Raw genomic sequence first — 21,210 nt, 5'->3', positions numbered from 1 at the left:
CTGTGCACGTTCAGGTGTAAGTTGTTTAAAATGTGACTAAAAATACACGGAATGCTTCAAAACGGAGAGTGTGTATGGCAGTGTTCGTGACTGTTGGCTGTTCAGACCAAATGACACATTACGGCTGAAAGTACTTGTCACAAGATGGCGCTCAACTTCCGGTGGCTACAGAATCAAATACGGAAAAACGACAAAGACGACGAAGTCAATTTGTCAATGTTAATGTGGGACGGCGGAGACAACCACCGGTGTGTATGTAGACGTCGGTCAACAAAGGCCGGTGTCAGAATGCCGGGACTCGACATCAGTGCTCCAAAATTACCACTATCCCTTCCGAACCTTCCCACGCTGTCTGGGCGATATGTATTAAGAAATGCCTGTAGGACAGGATGTATCCGAGCTCTATAACCGTGATTAATGCCAAAGCATGTGTAACATTATAACATTATATATACTGATAGTCTGGGAGGTCTTATATATACATTAACAACAGAAGGTGGATTATTCCAAGTACAACACAAATCCGTGAAACATGAAAATAGTTCATGGCTGGAAGCAAATGTACATGCGTCCAGTTTAGACGCGTCGGTGATGACCTGATAATACCACTGACGTATTGTCTTACCGAGTTGTCTCTCCAAGCCTATCCATGTCCGCTCGATAGTGGGCCTAGAAAGTACCTTCCGCAATGACAAATTGATTCTCAAGGTAGTGAGACCCGTGCAATAACCAACACATGTAATGTCATCCAAGTGATAGCGTTTTACAATGCGTTGTCCAGCACTACCATTAACCTTGTTGTGATCATGGTATTCGTTTCACACTCTCTGCTGCATCTAATGGTTAGATTTGTGGATTGGGGTAGTGATGGTGTGTTGTGTGGCAAATGTACTGCCTTGACACTATGTATTTGAGACCCACTTCACCGCTCTAGTAGATCCTCTGTCACTGCCTCAACCAGTCTATTAACATCTCGGATATTTTCGATCTCTACTTAAACCAGGACAATAAACCTCCCTGAGCGGCTCAACGTTCGCCTGGCCAAACACAAGGTCCTACTAGGAGCCATAAAACCAGCTTTCTTTGGCTTTCAAGCCTTTTCGATTACTTCAGTTCTTACACGGACTTCCCTTCACTGGTAATGTCATTACGCTTGTTGAAGTGGCCACTTTCGTCAAACATCTTCACTGAGCTATTGACCACAATGTTTGACTGACTCAGATTGAACAAATGTTAAAGTGGGCCTCAGAACTGATTTGTAGAAACGCTAAAGTGGCGCCTGAGAAATATTTTGTACAAATGTTGAAGTGACACCGCAGTCTCTGCCTACAACGTTTCCGCGGCGCCGACGACGTCATCTACATTAACGCTAGAGGACCAGAGCGGTATTGTTACTGCAAACAATAATCGACAGCTTTGAATTTAAAAGCAACGTCATTGACGTCAACAGTGCACTATATCTGTCTCTTAAGCTTATTATGCAGTGTCGTCTTGTGTTGGAACTCGCTGATGTAAGAAGATGTAACAGAATTGTCCAAACGTACTATTTGTGGCGGTACTTTATGAAAGTGGTTTATGCAGATTTGTATACCGCCAACATTGAAACACCATTCCTTCAACGGTGCACGTAACGCGAGTGAGTGAGTGAGTGATTGAGTGAGTGATTGAGTGAGTGATTGAGTGAGTGATTGAGTGAGTGAGTGAGTGAGTGTGTGTGTGTGTGTGTGTGTGTGTGTGTGTGTGTGTGTGTGTGTGTGTGTGTGTGTGTGTGTGTGTGTGTGTGTGTGTGTGTGTGTGTGTGTGTGTGTGTGTGTGTGTGTGTGTGTGTCGGTGAATGTGAGCGAGTGAGTGCAGGGCACGCATTTTGCCTATTTTGGGGATCGAATTCGGAACTTCGGGCGAAAGCATTACCATATAGCGTACGTCAGGTACTTAGATTACGGCTCTAGGAGTTCTAACGGTTATCGTGTTTGGGATCCGTACAATTAGTACATCTTGTTTTTCTTCTTGTTGATATTTGTATTCACCACTCACTTGGTTACGCTTGTGTGTATACATATAAATAAACACACATATATACACGCACATCTATGTATACAAGAATACAGGATACAATGTGCATTATAGTTTGGGGGATGTATATTGAGTCAACGTAAAAAAACGAAATCCTAACAGTATATTTTCTAGTAGGAGTTCTAGTTTGCCCCTAGATACAGATTTAAGCGTATGGTCAGTTATCTCCATTGTATACAACTAGTAAATGGTGTTTCACCTCGCCATCTTTTAAGTTGGAAAATACCGACGTACAAGTTGTTGTTCCTCCCGCTAGTCGTTCCCCTTAGAGAGTAAGTTAAACATTGGTAGTCATCCACGGGTATGAATTGTGCTGTGCCGGTATCATTGGCAGGGTAATATCAGTGTACCAGTCCATCGCTGAGTCCGTGACAGGGGGTCATCTCTCTCGACACATTTCATGGTTTCACATGTCACTATATCATCAATACATGCTAGTACTATTTCCTGCTGTTTTAGTTATTGACTGGTTGGGAAGCTTTGTGTCTTGTGTAGCTGGCTTTATTTCCACTGGATGTACGATTATATCTGACAGATGGGCAACAGATATAGTACTCGAAAGAAGGACCACTTGATTCTGTTTATGAAATAATCTGGAAGTCCTTGACTTCTTTCGAGTAGCATGTTATATGTACAGCTGATATTGACATCTACCGGGACGGAAGTCCTTGTGCAAGTTGTATCAGCAACATGGGAGTTATTTGACTCTGTCAACTTCAAATAATTAAATTAGTATAAAAAATAAAACCAGATAGGAATATGGATACATATATTATTATCTGAACTTTAATTAAATTGACCTGAATTATTTAAAATAATTTCAACATACTTTAGTCACAGTCATCAATCAAAACCCTCCCTCAAGACAACATAGAATATCGGATTGTTCGTTTTCTGAAGCATGTTCACAAACCAGCAACCACCATCATCCTGATAACAATAATCTAGCGATGTGAACAAGTAGCTGTCTTATAGCTGTAGCGGCACGTGAACCTGGGTAATGCGCATAGATAGCACATGAAGTTAACAGTCCTTAAAATAATTATTATCATACTTTCTTGTTATTTCTATCATTCCCAAATGCCATACAGTTCAATACCTGGGTAGCTCCTCTCAGTACCTCAAATGAACGGTAGTTTATTGTAGGGGCATTTAACAATTGGAAGTCTTGTTGTACAGATATATATCGAATGGCTGAAAAACACTAGTCTCAGTGTGTAGTGCATGTGTGTGTGCGTGCGTGACAGTCTATGCTTGTGACATACAGGTGTGTGTGGTATGCACATGTGTCACATAGATCACACAGGGGATGACATATTGTCAAGGTGAGTAGGGCGTCCCATGTTTGTGTATCTCCCCTGGACAATATTGTACACGAGGAAGCCTGCATGACAACAGTAACAGTTGACGTCATTGTAGATGGTTGCTAATGTCAGTAACCATCATTCCACTCCTCCCCATACTGCCTGTATAAATGTTCCAGCTGGTGATCCCTCCCCATAATGCCTGAATAGATATTCCAGCTGGTGACCCCTCCCCATACTGCGAGTATAGACGTTCCAGCTGGTGACCCCTCCCCAAAACTGCCTGTATAGATGTTCCAGCTGGTGACCCCTCCTCTCTATCCTTCCAATATAGATGTTCCAGCTTGTGAACCCTCCCCATACTAGCTGTATAGATGCTCCAGCTGGTGACCCCTCCTCTCTATCCTTCCAATATAGATGTTCCAGCTGGTGACCCCTCCCCATACTGCCTGTATAGATGCTCCAGCTGGTGACCCCTCCTCTCTATCCTTCCAATATAGATGTTCCAGCTGGTGACCCCTCCCCATACTGCGAGTATAGACGTTCCAGCTTGTGACCCCTCCCCAAAACTGCCTGTATAGATGTTCCAGCTGGTGACCGCTCCCCATACTGCCTGTATAGATATCGCAGCTGGTGGTCCCACCCCATACTAGCTGTATAGATGCTCCAGCTGGTGACCCCTCCTCTCTATCCTTCCAATATAGATGTTCCAGCTGGTGACCCCTCCCCATACTGCGAGTATAGACGTTCCAGCTGGTGACCCCTCCCCAAAACTGCCTGTATAGATGTTCCAGCTGGTGACCCCTCCTCTCTATCCTTCCAGGATAGATGCCCTAGCTTGTGACCCCTCCCCTCTATCCGTCCAGTATATATGCTCTAGCTTGTGACCCCTCCTATCATACTTTCAGTATAGATGTTCCAGCTGTGACCCCTCCCCATACTGCCTGTATAGATGCTCCAGCTGGTGACCCCTCCTCTCTATCCTTCCAATATAGATGTTCCAGCTGGTGAACCCTCCCCATACTGCCTGTATAAATGCTCCAGCGTGTGACCCCTCCTCTCTATCCTTCCAATATAGATGTTCCAGCTTGTGACCCCTCCCCATACTGCCTGTATAGATGCTCCAGCTGGTGACCCCTCCTCTCTATCCTTACAATATAGATGTTCCATCCGGTGACCCCTTCTCTCTATTCTTCCAGTAAAACTTTTCCAGCCGGCGACCCCTTCTCTCTATCCTTCCAATATAGATGTTCCAGCCGGTGACCCCTCCTCTCTGTCCTTCCAATATAGATGTTCCAGCTGGTGACCCCTCCCCATACTGCCTGTATAGATGCTCCAGCTGGTGACCCCTCCTCTCTATCCTTCCAATATAGATGTTCCAGCTGGTGACCCCTCCCCATACTGCCTGTATAGATGCTCCAGCTGGTGACCCCTCCTCTCTATCCTTCCAATATAGATGTTCCATCCGGTGACCCCTTCTCTCTATCCTTCCAATATAGATGTTCCAGCCGGTGACCCCTCCTCTCTATCCTTCCAATATAGATGTTCCAGCTGGTGACCCCTCCCCATACTGCCTGTATAGATGCTCCAGCTGGTGACCCCTCCTCTCTATCCTTCCAATATAGATGTTCCAGCTGGTGACCCCTCCCCATACTGCCTGTACAGATGCTCCAGCTGGTGACCCCTCCTCTCTATCCTTACAATATAGATGTTCCAGCCGATGACTCCTCCTCTGTATCCTTCCAATAAAGATGTTCCATCCGGTGACCCCTTCTCTCTATTCTTCCAGTATAACTTTTCCAGCCGGCGACCCCTTCTCTCTATCCTTCCAATATAGATGTTCCAGCTGGTGACCCCTCCTCTCTATCCTTACAATATAAATGTTCCAGCCGGTGACTCCTCCTCTCTATCCTTCCAATATAGATGTTCAATCCGGTGACCCCTCCTATCATACTTTCAGTATAGATGTTCCAGCTGTGACCCTCTCCCCATACTGCCTGTATAGATGTTCCAGCTGGTGACCCCTCTCTATCCTCAATCTCCCAATGAACTCCTCCCATACTGCCTGTATAGATGTTCCATGTGACCCCTCCTCTATATCTTCTTCCAATATAGATGTTCCAGCTGGTGACCCCCCTCATACTCTCTGTATAAATGCTCAGCGTGTGACCCCTCCTCTCTATCCTTCCAATATAGATGTTCCAGCTGGTGACCCCTCCTCCCATACTTGCTGTATAGATGCTCCAGCTGGTGACCCCTCCTCTCTATCCTTACAATATAGATGTTCCATCCGGTGACCTTCTCTATCCTTCCAATATAGATGTTCCAGCTGGTGACCCCTCCCTCTCTACTTCCTGTATAGATGTTCCAGCTGGTGACCCTCCTCTCTATCCTTCCAATATAGATGTTCCAGCTGGTGACCCTCTCCCCATACTGCCTGTATAGATGCTCCAGCTTGTGACCCCTCCTCTCTATCCTTCCAATATAGATGTTCCAGCTGGTGACCCCTCCCCATACTGCCTGTATAGATGCTCCAGCTTGTGACCCTCCCCTCTCTATCCTTCCAATATAGATGTTCCAGTACCGGTGACCCCTTCTCTCTATCCTTCCAATATAGATGTTCCAGCTGGTGACCCCTCCCCATACTGCCTGTATAGATGTTCCAGCTGGTGACCCCTCCTCTCATACTTCCAATATAGATGCTCCAGCTGGTGACCCCTCCTCTCTATCCTTACAATATAGATGTTCCAGTTGGTGACCCCTCCTCTCATACTTCCAGTATAGATGTTCCAGCTGGTTACCCCTCCTCTCATACTTCCAGTATAAATGTTCCAACTGGTGACCCCTCCTCTCTATCCTTTCAGTATAGATGCTCCAGCTTGTGACCCCTCCTCTCATACTTCCAGTATAGAAATTCCAGCTGGTGACCCCTCCTCTCTATCCTTCGAATATAGATGTTCCAGTTGGTGACCCCTCCTCTCATACTTCCAGTATAGATGTTCCAGCTGGTTACCCCTCCTCTCATACTTCCAGTATAAATGTTCCAGCTGGTGACCCTTCCTCTCTATCCTCCCAGTATAGATGCTCCAGCTAGTGACCCCTCCTTTCTATCCTTCGAATTTAGATGCTCCAGCTGGTGACCCCTCCTCTCTATCCTTCGAATTTAGATGCTCCAGCTGGTGACCCCTCCTCTCATAGTGTTAGTATAGTTGTTCCAGCTGGTGACCCCTCCCAATAGTACCTGCACAGATGTTGCAGTTTGTGTGTAGGGCACCCCTCCCCATACATAAGGATGTGTAAAGAACTGAAAACACACTATGTTTATCTCCATTCTACCGTAACACAATGACAAAACCAACACGAACTCTGTGGAAATGATTAGAGATGTGGCGTCGGTTGAGACTAATATTCTCTGTGGGTTGAAAGGCAAATTCAGGGATCAGTAGTGATCGGGTTTAATCTGCGTGTATGTTTGCTTTCATGTACCGAAACCACGACGCTGACCATAGAACCACTTCAAGGAGACACAATAAAATCACGTAGGCAAACATCCTGTGAGCATTATTCCAAATGACATCCCCAGAGAAAATGAAACGACCTTTATAATCTATTATGACGTCAAAACATTCTCCAGGACGTCTGAGCATTGTGACGCGATTGACATTACGTGAAGGATTAACGTCAAAACAGCAAGCCGTGTGTTTTCATTGTCTTTTTCAATACACTATCTGAGTATTGTTCGTTGAGTGTTTCACTTGAAACATATTGCCATGCTTGCTGTAAATAATGAAGGCCCCAACACGTTATTGACAAATGTCAGCGGACTGAGATCGGCATTTGAAATTGCCAAACGGGCTGGTTTGCGAAATTGCTTCCCTGCAAACATTTTCTTTTGCGGCAATAAGCGAATCAGGAAAACCATGGTCTAACGTAGATTCAACAGCATGGACGAAATAATGGAAGCGAATTCAATTGTTAAACATATGATTAATCGGGTATCTAATTACATTTGATCCTTCAAATCTAATGTGCCTTTTCATTAAAAACACCTGCATCGAGTTGTCCTTAGCCTACGCATTGATGCATATCACAATGGCTGCCGATAACCCATTAGAATTCATACTCGTGATATCAGACACACAATTACATAAATCCCAACCTAAGTAATATGTCTGGGCCATACAATCAACGGCCACAAAACGGAGCAGTCTCTCAGACGCCGCGTCTTCACGTAAGACAGGGACTATTCAGATTTACTTCTTGTTGGTTCCTATGGCATGGTGGTGGTGCCGGGGGACCATTTCTCCAGGTTAACTGGGATGTCTATAACTCGCTGGTTTATAAGTACAACTTCAAATAACTAACACTGGTTTAATGTTACTTGAAACATACATTACGCATTTGTCCGTCCTATGTCTATGATTTGTCACTCAAACATTGAAGATGTCATTTTGATTTCCAAAACATGACTTGGAGTCCAAGCACTGCAGGAAACCAATGGTTGCATCGAAATTAGATGTCTTAGGAAGGATATTTCATCAATCACTCCTGGAAATGTTTGTACTTTGTAATCATAATTCGGACCTTGTCAAAATTATAAGCAACACATTCTGCACTTGAGACATATCTATTAAGTAGGTCTCAAGTTGACCCTTTTCGGTATGTTGTAAAATTGCTTGAAGTGGTCTCACCATCTGGAAGTACGTGGTCTCTTACACACAGCTGAGTGCTCGGATACAAAATATAAAAACAGAAAATCTAACATACTGTAGAACCGAGTATACGTTTACATGACAGTAGACGTATCTCAATTTGAACCATCAGAGTGCGGGGCTCTCAAATGCTATGTTAACATGGGCGATTATACCACTGATTCCAAATGTACTGTGAACAGGTAATTCAGATAATATATTAATTAAACGTATAATTCATAAACGTCTGTATTCACAATTACACTATCTTTATTCCATTATTAATTGAAATACTGTTTTATTAGCTATAAAGATGGTTGAATTGTTGCATTTCCTTGTTAATAATTCACATTTTCTCCAAGAACAAACAGTAACATTTCCTATTAAGAAGAGTGTCAATACATAGGCACCTTGTAGTCTCCCAGTTTCAGCATGACTAAGCTTCATCACTGTTCACTTAACAGAACCATTCGCTTCAAGTCTATAGTCCTTTCTACATCCGGAGTGTGATACACTAATATGATACTCTGCTTCATCATAACAACACGCGTTACATCTGAGGAGGCAATCGAAGAAGACCTGTTCAAGGAGACGAGCGACCAGAGATGAAAACTGAAAGAAAATGTCTATTGATGATCTGTGAGCTCCTTCGCTGGTGGGTCTGTGGCATCACCCGGTATTCATCCTATGTTGAGAGCTGCTTGATGGTGAATTTTGCCGTTTTACATCGTGTTTCGTCATTTAGCGTGCTTGTCCATGTCAATAGAGTGTCGAGCCCAGCTCCAGCAGTATTGATTGGCGTGGCAGTCGCGTCTCCTACCTCTATGAACGGCTTCTCAAGCTTAAAAAGCCAGTCAGCGGAAAGAAGCTGAACACCAAATGAAAAAGATTGTTTGCAAAGTTGGGAGTGTTTATCAGGTGTTATCCAATGAGCTAGTGTGTTTTTCCAGGCCAGTTGAATCAGCCCGTCACGCCAGCGGAAGTCAGAGCCTTGGCTTCCGGCGTATGACTTACACGCTCTCACAGGAAAGCACACAGGCTTGAAAAAGAGTTTTTCATTAGCATCAGCAGTGTTCAAACACGAGTCTAGTCCCCGATGCAAATATAAGAAATTCATAAGGACATGTTCAATGTTTACATGTTGAACAATGTGTACATACAGCCTTTCCTGTGTGAAATATTGAAAGTGGATCTCATGTCTCAGCTTATACAAGAAAGAAACTGGGTAGATATTTGTAAAACTATTCTTGACTCTTGTATGAACTATACATTAAAACGGTATCAAAGCATATTAAAACTATAATGTGGCACAACCAACTGACAGACTGTGACGGTTTGCCTAATTAACAGTATTTAATGTTCGGAACTCTCCGTGGTCAGGAATGGCGTACGAGTTGCCTATCTTAGTGCTGCACTTTGAACACCCTGCTTTGTCAGTCTCATACCTTTCATGTCCTCAACAGAGAGGTAAACGTCTTTGTCAAGCATTACTTTCCCCCACAAGCTGACAAGCGAAATACTCCAGTTCGCTTCAGCTCGTTAACCAACATTAAATGATATGTTTCTGCTTCCCATCTGAACCTCCAGAGGGTGGTCCATTGTGTGGAGTTTCCAAACGTATAAACTATGTATTGTTGATAACAGGCGTTCGCAAAAAGGTGAACACATGGTGCCCAACCACTGGAAACCGTTAATTGTCCATATGAAGACCCGCGGGAACATGGTGCAAGGCCTCAGTAAGGATATCAAGAAGTGTCCATGTGAACATTTCCCAGTGAAAAAAATAATATGGACATCCGGGTTAGAACCTGTCTTCAGCAACCCATGACTGTTGTAAGAGGTGCTCGTCAGGCTCGCTGACAAGGTGGATGATTGGCATTGTATCTAAAATGTCGAGACCGATGCTTATGATGTGAATTTCATAAACGGATTGCCTATGACTTTCAGATCATAGTCATGTGCGATGTATCTGGAATAGAGAGGAGCGGTGTTAAACAACAAATAAACACATCATTCACAGGAGCAGCCTGCCATGTTCCTTCCTCAGAGGGCCCGAGGGTCCTTTCTGTCTCGAGCAGGTTTCATTAAATGAAATCTTATTTCTTCACTTGGTGTTGCTGAATTAACCATTACAATCGATACTAATTTCTTTGGATTTCTCATTCTAACTCATTTAGGGACACTTCTTTTTAGAAAGATCTTGTGAACTAGATATATGTTCTTGACTATCAACAACCAAGGATGTCACCCACGAAATCTGACGAGATTTCGCGTTGTTTTCTTATACGATCACACACTTAAAATTCAATTATTACCTCTTTGGTGGAGGCCATATTTAGAAACCTTAAGAAAGCATAGAAGTAAGATGTCTGTAATCTCATTGAAACGACCAATCAAAGCACCTGGGCAAAGCAAAGGGGCACTACAGTTTGTTGACGTTAACATCCATCGCTATTACTCTTCAATTTAGACACACTAACTTATTTAACCTTTTGACATTCCCTGGTTCATCCCCGACGTCCTCGTCGGTGTCTACACACTACTTACACTGTCATCCCTGGCTGCTTCCGGTTTCACGGCAGCTTATTAGTCTTCGGTACACTGACTGGTCTGTGATCGAATCTTACCTCATTAGTCAGTTGGCTACTGTACTGATACCAGCGCTTCCTAACACGCTCCAATTACCTACCTAGGGTTCCCACCGATTCTCATGTCGTCCTCAAAAGGGCGATAACTCGCCCTAGTAATAAAATTGATTCCAGAATATTATCAGGATGTAGACTTTAATTGCCGCTCGTTTTCCTACCAATCCTCTGAAGAGCTCTTAAAAGGGACCTAAGCGTAGTGGGACATGCGCGGTCAATATCGTCTAAATTGTGCCTTTTCTTTTGGCAGGCTGTTGGCCCTGTGAGCAACACACCAGAAGTAGTAGTGTTGCAGTGGTGACTGTGCTACAGCGTGGAGTAAAGCAGGGCGGCTCGGACTTGCTGCTGTGTTACTGTGGACTTAATATTCGCCAACACAACAACGTACAAGTCCTCATTGAAGAAGGAGCTCAATAAGGTAGGAACATCCAGCGTTGGCTTCATGTCAATAGTCGTACTTCTTGTGCAGGCAGCCATTCCAGGAACATGTGATTTGAATACAAATATTACAGTGTTACTGAACGTCTTGAGCAACACAGTCAGTGTGACACCTGAAGACATGGGTACATGTAGTTCTACAGTCTGACACACATATACTTCCTGCTGATCCTCCGTGGTATGGCGACATCTAACGTTTACATGGAGGATGTTTATTCTACAAGGTAAAGTACACGCCCGGTTTAATTTTCTAGGGGTTAACATTACGGTTAAATTTAGCAATAACTCGGTTCAATACTAAGCAACATGCATTCCGTTTCCTGCTAACAAGACGCTTCCAGTTGTTGGCGTCAGTACAAATGACAGATTATCGGCGCTTTCTCAGACGACCCTCATGCCGGGGGAGATCAATACAGCTTTCAATGAATCAAGGTCAGATATAGGATTTTCGCGATTTTTACTTAAAGAAGTATCGGAATTAGTCTGCAGGAAAACAGGGCAAAACGACATTGGTCAGTTTCTACCCATTCCCAATATACGTAAAACGGAGTGTTTATCCTCAGTGGTTTGACGAAAAGGAATTAAGAAGCAATATACTGTGTTGATTTACAATCAATATCTTCTGATGCTGGATTACGTCCTGGGATTTGCTGCTGCTGCTGGAGGGGCTTGGTTTAACATCTCTTGATTTGCCATAGCTTTTTGTGCTTTCGTTAACTGTTCCCTGTTATCCAGTACTTCTCATGGGTATTTTGCTAAGAATTTTGAATTCCTTTAAATGCCTAGAGGATTTCAATTTCCATCACAATCTAGTTAAGCTCTTCTTCAAACCAATTGATTGCATGTTAAGTCAATAATCACCGCTCTGGTACAAAGGACATTTCCATGTGAAACAATTTACAGGAATTAGATTAACATGAAGCAAAGAATGCAGATAAGCCTAAGCAAGACGCAAGACGTACACAATATTTTATTGAATTACGTTGCCAGATCCCATTTATTCATTTGCTTCCAATGGATGCAAGATCAAATTCATCAATTCCCGTGCACCGAAGAAGGCACAAGGAACTGAAGCATGGTATATGACGACATTCATGTACTAATCGATTGATATACATCGTGTAAGGGAGGTCCGCTTCTTTATATATCCCATCCTGATGCAGCATTTGTAATACATTATAGATCATAAGCCATAATTGTAGTAGGGAAAGCGATCGATAGTAACGGGATTTACCTTATGACCTTATGAAATATGAATCACAAACTTGCACCAGTTTCTTTGTCTCTTATGTCTTGAATCTTTTATCAGTATATATTTTTCAAGTAGCGTAGCGTTCATGGGTTGTATTTTCGTAAGCATTATTAAATATATCATTGAGACAAAACCCTTTACATAACAATGTAATTTCTGAGATTATATCATAAGCATGTGTTTATGATTCACTATCAGTACATGGCGATAATAGGCAGCATCTCCTACTGAACTGGCTGCATCCGTCACAAAATATATATCTTCGACACCACAGAAAAATCACTCCACCGAAATAAATACTGGTAGTAAACTGCAAAACAGTAGTGAACGCCTTGTGATTCGATGACTGAAAATCAATAACGACACCAGGTGTTTGAAAACAAGATAAGCATTTGACACATGTGACACAGGCAATACACATACAATCTTATGGATATATACCTGCAAATATATCACATAATGTTCACTAGACCCAGATAAAACAGGCCATAGCTACCATAAATATAAAAAAAGCCGGGGCTTACACATGATTTGTGCCTTAAAAAAACAATTCTTGCCAAAAATACCTCAAATACTATCTACATATAAAGCTTTGCAACCTATCGGGCTTACACGAAACAATTGGCTTGCTACGCGCCTGTCAAACATTGCCAATCAGATGTTGCATCATATTGATATTTGTTGCCCAAAGAAGGACCAATAAAGTGACTATTATTTCTTGTTTTTCTATTGAACTGTTACTTGCAGACAATTTTTAATTCCGTATATTTTATATTCTATAATTCAAAACTGTTTCCTGTTTATATACTTTATTCCTAAGCTTCTGTCACATTTGACAAAAATTGATATAGTGTTTGTTATCTATTGTAATACATGTACACGGTTCATGTTACCTCGGGGATGTCATTACTAGACACGTTGACATTACAGCTTCAACACTGCAATGATTGGCCATCTTCCTGACAACAGTAGAAACTAGCGTAGTGCATTATAAGTGACAACATAGTTTTTGTGTGTACATACACGTATTTACATGGGCGAATCATTTGCAATAGTTTGGGGAAAATGTAAAAAGAACGGTATAATTATTGTTTTATGAAATGAAAACACGCAGCATACTTAACGGACCATGTGGTTAAAGAACGGTTTGTAGTGCGACAAAAATATCACATGTTCAGAAATAATTATTTCTGAAAAAATTAAAACATTTTGAGAAATGGTTACTTCAAAAACAATTATTTGTAAATGTATTTTGCGTCGTATTAATGTTCTTGGCAATGTGCACAATGGCCCGCCACTCAGATACACTGTTTCAGAGGGATGGCTCTACCAGCACCGGGTGTCCTCTATACTGGCCACAGAGGGGAACGCCCTTGACATTGTATAAAACTGGTATATTATAGAACTACCTGCAAATGAATGAGTACGGTATGTTTTGGAAAACGTTAATCCCATGAGGATTACCGTAGCTTGATGTGATATTAGATTAATTAACTACACATGGAAGTGTATTGTACTGGTGATAGGGTTCAGCGGATCACGCCTCAGGTTAAAGACGGACGTTCTCTACAGGAACCCTTTCCGGTCCTGTCGACAAATGTCTCTTAACACGCATGCGCACAGCAGGTATATCCGTCTGTTGTCTACCAAACCGCACGATTCTCATGCTTGAGTCTACTGATTTGACTGACGTCAAAGGCGTTTTGAAAAGGAGTCTTTAAGAGTGGAAAATAAGTCCTAGATTCTTAGAGGTGTTGCTTGGCTTACATTCAAAGCAATCGCAGAGTTTCACTTTCTTTCAGTTTTCAGTTAAGGTCTGCAGTTGTATGACACGATGATGTATATCTGCCTCCTCAAGTAGAGATAGCTGTGACGGTGTGTACCAAGTGGTATGTCATAAAGCACCCTTCCACCTATATTCAAAAAGTGGCGTCTGTTCCCTGTTATACCGAGGTGGGTACAGAGTAAAGATGTATATCTATATATTGTAGCTACTTGCACACAAAGGTGGTGCATATATGTCTCATTAAGCAACGTAGGAGTAGGTCAGCCTTTCCAAAAGACACTTTTTTTTTAGATAAGGGACAGTTCATAATTTATGGCTGGGGTGGTGGTGGGGAGGTGGTGGGTGAGGTGGGTGGTGGTGGGTGAGGTGGTGGGTGAGGTGGTGGTGAGGTGGGGAGGTGGTGGGTGATGATGATTTCTATAGAGAAGCATGCACAGTGTGATCACACTCACCTAGGGTCTATAGCAGTTACATTTCACAATTGCTAAATAATTTAGAATGCTCAAGTTCGAATAGTTCCCTCGGGGTATTTCTTTACACCTCGCTAACTACGTACGTTAATGTGTAAATACCCTGTTGAATCTGATCCTGTGTCGGTGTTCTGGCGAAGCATCATTGCTAGGTATTTCAGAGGTACATACTTGAAGAGACATACAGTATCCGTCATCAATTACACATTGTCATGTTGTGTCTCAGCTCCATGTCAAAGGATAACCCTTTCGGAGACATTATCCGTTCCATTACATCGACTGACAGGACAGATACAGACATGAGAGATGGATACACGTATCTTCAGGCATCAATGGTATCTCCAATATCTGTCAAGATGAAGCCAGTGTCACGTGTATAGATTTAACATGAAAGTTTTCTTGCTAAGGTGGGTCAAGGAAGCTATAACGGCTTGTCTGGAAAACAATCCACTAATTTACCGTTCACAACTCACCAGCATCGTAGGTATACTGACAGTGTTGTTAAATGGCCTTGAATAACAGTAACTACACCAGTTTCAACCAACATTCAATCATTAAGTGTGTCAACAATGTAATAAACTGGTTTGGTTGGGAAGATATAGTGAACATATATTTTATTTATAACCTAGACTACATAGATCTCGAAGGCTGCCTATCACACACACTGTGCATGGTAATCTGACTTTGCTCGCGGGGTGTAGTTTTGTAGATAATGATTGCTGTAAAATGACGGTTTTGTCTAATGCTCTCCATGCACGTAGGGCAATATACTGCAGCAGTCCCATGCCTGCACAGCCGGAAACATGATCTACACAGTCGCCATCACTGATGCCATCTTCAAGACAACCACGCCAAGGACCAACAAATTAAACTCTATAATACGCATAACTATCATCATCATTTATTGATTGCATGTACTGACCGCTGTACTTCAACTGAGTCGCCGATAAAGGAAGAAACCACTTCTGTTCTGTTTTCCTTAGGGGCGGTTTGATAGCCTAGTGCTGCAAGCATTCGCTCATCACGCCGAAGGCTCGGTTCGATTCGACACATGAGTACAATTTGTGGACCCTATTACTGTTTCTCCTGCCATGGTATTTCTGGAATATTGCTGAAGGGGGTGTAAACCTAAACTGTTTCACTGAGTCTTCTAATATCTGTATCCATTCTTATATCTACTTCCTTCACCTGTTTTAACTAAAACCCAGTGTGTTGTATCAGCCTACTGTCAAGGCCCTCCATGTTGGACATAGGCGTGTTCAGCCTACTCTAATTACGCCGTCTCTGCTGCTGATGTAATGGAGTCATCAGTTGGGATGAGGATTGATTGATGGGTGTATTACATAATAAATTACAACTAGACTCCTTATTGATATTATGTCAGCTGTTCTACATAAACCCTGATATATGTATATAAAGAAATTCACGTAATAAGCACACTGCACGAATGGTTATCCTGCATTTCAGTGTTACCTGCAGGGAGAAGACAAACATACTTGTATCTATATAACAGTAAGGGAACACGCGCACGTTGTAGTAATAGTGCATGTTCTGTCTTTAAACTGAAAATCGACATGAAATGCGTGTACAGTTACAACAGTTACAAATTTGGTAATCATTACTGGGTATCATTCAATAAAAGTACATGCTAAAGACGTGATTTGTTTCAGGAGAACAGTTGTAGTTCTTCCCCGTCAACGATTCTGTTCCACAGAAGTGAAATATTCCATTTATTGGGCAGCGCTGTCACGACGTTTCAGTGATATTATCGCTGTGCGTTGAGGTTTGCGTGAAACACAAGTAAAACATACCGCGTTTAGGGCTTCACAGTAAAATCGATTTAAATCCACGTGTAACATGATGAGCAGCCAAATCTAGAAAAATATCTTTAAAAATGAGAAGCGGTCAGAATAAAATTTAGAGACACTTTTTTCTAAAGTCAAAGGACCTGTAGGCATTGCTGTTTGGAAACCTCAGCTAAATCGTTTATTTATTATTTCATAGCGTATGCCGTCTTGTATGTTGGGATTTACTTGCATCGATAGTCACGATATGGCTAGAATACTCCCGATCTGACATTAAATTTTAACTCACTCACTCACTTGCTTTTTTGTATCAAATCTGAACATTGTCTACTGTTTATTCTTTGAACCAGCCATGAATAGGAAATAGTACTGGTTTCCTGTTCCTTGACAAGCCATACAGCGAAATTGTACTTGCTTCTTGTCCCTTGAGTAGCCATAACAGGGAAATACTACTTGCTTCTTGTTCCTTGGCAAGCCATAACATTGACGTAGTACGTATGACAACCTACGACTACTTATGACCGGTTATGTAGTCGATGTTCTGGATAAAGATAGGAATTGGTGTGAAGAAAGTTACCGTCTCTATCAAGTATTTACTATTTCAGGGATGACAATACCAGGTAATTTTCAGTCTAAATGGCAAAGCATACATACTCTGACATTTTTAATTTGTAACTTAGCTAAGGATGTACATGCTGGGACGTTATCAAGTCTTTCACTTCATCGCTCAGATAGTGAGACCTCACACAGACTTGTAACAGATCCAGAGATTCTGGTACTAGGGGCTGTAACATTAATTAATACTCATTAAACGGAGTTAAGACCTTCAGTATGCATGTCAACACTGAAGCGTTGACAGGGTTCCTCCCCACTGAAGGAGGCTAGGAGATGGGAATTCTACATATTAGCAGCGCTGGCAGTTGACACTGTCCCCCAACTCCATTCTACCAAGCAAGACTAAACTTGTTTTCCAAAACCAACAAGTAACAACAATATATAACACTGCATCTTGACATGAATGGACGGCAGTTGACTGTCCCCCAACTCTATCAAGCAGGACTAACATTTATTTGATGGCATTGCATTTTAGAAGTTGAGTTGATGAAAACAATATTAGTCCTGAAGAATTATGACAATTATTATGGATATACAACTTCTTTTATTCTGTGGAGACGGCGTTTCGACATATATTCATCACTTGCTTGACAACGACATTAGAATCTACGTCGAAACGTCGCCTCCACAGAATAAAAGAAAATGTATATCCATAATAATTGTCATTATTCTTCAGGACTAATATTGTTTTCCAAAACCAACAAGTAACAACAATATATAGCACTGCATCTTGACATGAATGGCCTGCAGTTGACACTGTCCTCCAACTCAATCCTACCAAGCAAGACTAAAATTGTTTTCCAAAACCAACAAGTAACAACAATATAAAGCACTGCATCTTAAAATTGTTTTCCAAAACCAACAAGTAACAACAATATAAAGCACTGCATCTTGACATGAATGGCCTAATGGATCGGTTTTATTGAATTTCCCAGAATAGCAGTTTCATAAGCTGGGCGGATTTTTCTAAATCAAAAACTTTATTCACGAACACGAGCGTTTCCCGTCCGTTTATCCACATCTGATTGCCCCATGAACACGGAGGCTAATCGATAGCTCTCTTTATTTCTGTGAACAACTTACAGTTTTTTACACACACTAATACTTGTTCCGAATAGGATATCAGCGCCACAGTGCGTGTTTTAAGAACCAAGGTAATGGTCCATAACTCACAAATGTATATACATTTCACGTTTGACAAATGTGTATGCACTAGCACCATATAGTGGATTGGCGCCCTGTGTTTACCAGAAATGTTTTTAATCTAATATAAGTTTTATCGTTCTTTATGTTTCTGCACCAGAGTACCAATCAATATGCTCAAGACATTGTATTAATCGGCAAGATAGCTTAGTTTATCGTGTGTGCTGTTCTCTCTTAAACCGGTGTTGGAGTCACGGAAAGCTGAATTAAATCAATATCTCCAACATTACGAAGCCCTGAGCAATCAGTGCATTAGCCTTTCAACACTTCCGTCATATATTCTGCTCTCATCATATTAACAAAGCTTCGTGTTACTATATTTAGCTACAAATCTTTAAAGCCTATCGTCATGTCGTAACTGGCATTTAGCACAAAGCGCCAATAACGTAACAATGTCAGCAACATCCGTGTTTCAACAGGATTAGAAGGTTGTTAACAGCAACAAGTATCTGCGTTAGTGGTCAATGCATAAGTTAAGGGGGGATTATCAGCACCGTAATTTACACCAACAGTATCTGTTCAGAATGATTAATGCTGGATTTTGTCAATTTCCATCCCTCGCCCGGGTTTCTCGAAATCCAGATAAGGTCTTTCTATCATGGGATAAAGAGCTGTAACGAGAATTCATTTTTTTGTATAAGGCTGATTATCAAATTACTATACTGTATAGATTAATTTGAAAACGACTCTGAACCTGACTATTGGAATGTGAATCTGGAGCTGTGACACTGGCTGTTTCCTGATGTTGTGTTGTCAGGTTGTGCTCCCTGTGCTCGGGCGAGTTATCTGTTTGTTCGGCGTAGCGGCTGGTAATGATGTCCAGGAGCTACTGAGTGTAATCAATAACCCAAATGACAGACTAAATAAGACAAAATGCAAGTAATGACCATGTCGTTAGTTGATCAAACCGTCTTTATTTGACAAGATGAGTTTGGCCGACTTATGGCTTGTAGTGTGCCTTAATGATGGCCGTGTATCCATGTCACCTGACCTACTGCAGTCGAGTGTAAAGAGTCAGTCTTTCTGGTCACCTGACCTACTGCAGTCGAGTGTAAGACGTTAACCTTTCCTGGTCACCTGACCTACTGCAGTCGAGTGTAAAGACGTTAACCTTTCCTGGTCACCTGACCTACTGCAGAAGAGTGTAAAGAGCCGTTTTTTCTGGTCACCTGACCTACTGCAGTCGAGTGTACGGAGTCACCTAACCTACCGCAGATATGAACTAGTAGTCTCCTTCGAAGTTCCTCAAGTGAACTTACATTTTTCTCCATGGTGCTACCAGCATTGCGATAAACTACTATCTTTATGTATCCCCAAATCGACTGTTATACTGGGAATTTTACCTCTAATGTGTAATATTATTTTGGTCAGATTGCAATCCAACAAAACTGTAACAAAGTGGGTTTGGGTGATCCTGGCACTGTCAGCCTGGTTAGAATCTTCTTCAGCCCCGGGGCCCCTGCTCCCGTCACATGCATCTCAGACAACCAACAGGAATTATTCTAGTAAGCGTGACCTTGTCGAACCCCGACAAGGACCTTTAGGAGAATGTTAAAGATCCCGGCATTAGCCGCGATACGTGTGCGGCTATAAACGAGTCTGTTCCGAAGATTTTATGATTATGAGTGTAAATGACACCTCCACATATTCTAGTTCGTAAAATGGTTGTACCTCTGAGTCAGAACCGACGCTATCATTTCTTTCTTAAATTGCTCTGTTTCTTTTTCTTCTTCTTATTCGTATTTAGGTCTCAGGATTTTCTAACATGTGCCTACTTTTAAAGTATAAAATCTGAATCATTGCTGACTATAGTTTATGAAGTTGCATGTGATATCGTAACACGTTCATGACGCATACAGAAATGAGATGAAGTTGAGATTACTACGTCACTTTGTTTGTGTGCATTGGTCATTGCCATTATACTGAATTAAACAACTTCACATCGCTGGCATTATGAATTTAGCACTAGTGAGCGAAGGGATATAACATAGTTGTTGCCATGAAGAAAATAAGAACAGGTAAGTAAGGAGATCTAAAAATGTTGTTGGCTTGAAGAAAGTAGGCACAAGTGAGATAAGGAAATATGAAAATATTTGCAAAAACACAGCATGGTAAAGTATAGTGAATCAGGTTGACAAGCACATGTTTATTAAATCGTTATAAATGTCCACCTTAAGGTTTGGAGTTGTTTCGGGGGGAATGTTTCGAAGCTTATGGCTTTGTTTTTCTTATGCGAATGCTAAGTTTGTTTTATGCATGGGCCAGTAGTTGTATCTTGAATAAAATAAATATCCATCACTTATAATCACGTATAATATTTCCGTAATAATATCATATTTATGATATTTGCAAAGATCAATCATGTAACATGTGTTTACAATGTACAGAAACAAGTATATACTGCTGTTTTGTGTGTGTAATATTAAAGTGATCAGATGTATTTCAAAGAAGGGGCGACGTGTATGGAAACGCCGCACGCTCAGTTGATTCCGGTGCAGGACGTAAGTTTCTGCAAGTCATCTGAAAACACTAACTGGGAATATTCATTTCGTAACAGGTGGTAATAATCGATGGGTTTGGGGAAAGCAGGTAGATGTAAAGTTGTAACAAGTTCTTTCGACAATTATTTGACTATTTGCCACTGAATACGAAATTTGCTTCTTTTCGGTAACACTCTTTCGAAATGAGCTATGGCATTAAGTCATGTTGTCAGGTTCAATAGGCTATTGTATCCTGGGAAGATATTCAACCAAAATATTACACTTCCTCTTTTCTTTCCCTGGTGTAAATCTTATGAGTGGCGACCATATTGCATTAGGTCTCCATTGTTGACTCAAACAATGTTAAGAGATAGCTGTCAGCGCGCCATTGTTCGAGAGGAATCTCACAATGACAAAGTTTTGAAATTTACACATCTTAAGTGAAAAG

General features: G+C 41.7%; 1 protein-coding gene across 1 annotated transcript in view; it reads left to right on the top strand.

Moving 5' to 3' along the window:
- Positions 1-21,210, top strand: part of LOC124284924 (muscarinic acetylcholine receptor M1-like) — a 232,592-nt gene that overhangs the window by 18,592 nt on the left and 192,790 nt on the right. Inside the window, exon 2 of the mRNA XM_046721054.1 lies at positions 10,964-11,131. The gene's annotated coding sequence lies outside the window, so the exon portion shown is untranslated. The remainder of the gene's footprint in view (positions 1-10,963; positions 11,132-21,210) is intronic.

This window comes from Haliotis rubra, unplaced genomic scaffold (assembly GCF_003918875.1).
Source record: "Haliotis rubra isolate DU_JTF1 unplaced genomic scaffold, ASM391887v1 Scf348, whole genome shotgun sequence".
Lineage (NCBI taxonomy): Eukaryota > Metazoa > Mollusca > Gastropoda > Lepetellida > Haliotidae > Haliotis > Haliotis rubra.
The sequence above is the reverse complement of the archived record's forward strand: the minus strand, read 5'-3'. Positions and strand labels throughout refer to the sequence as shown.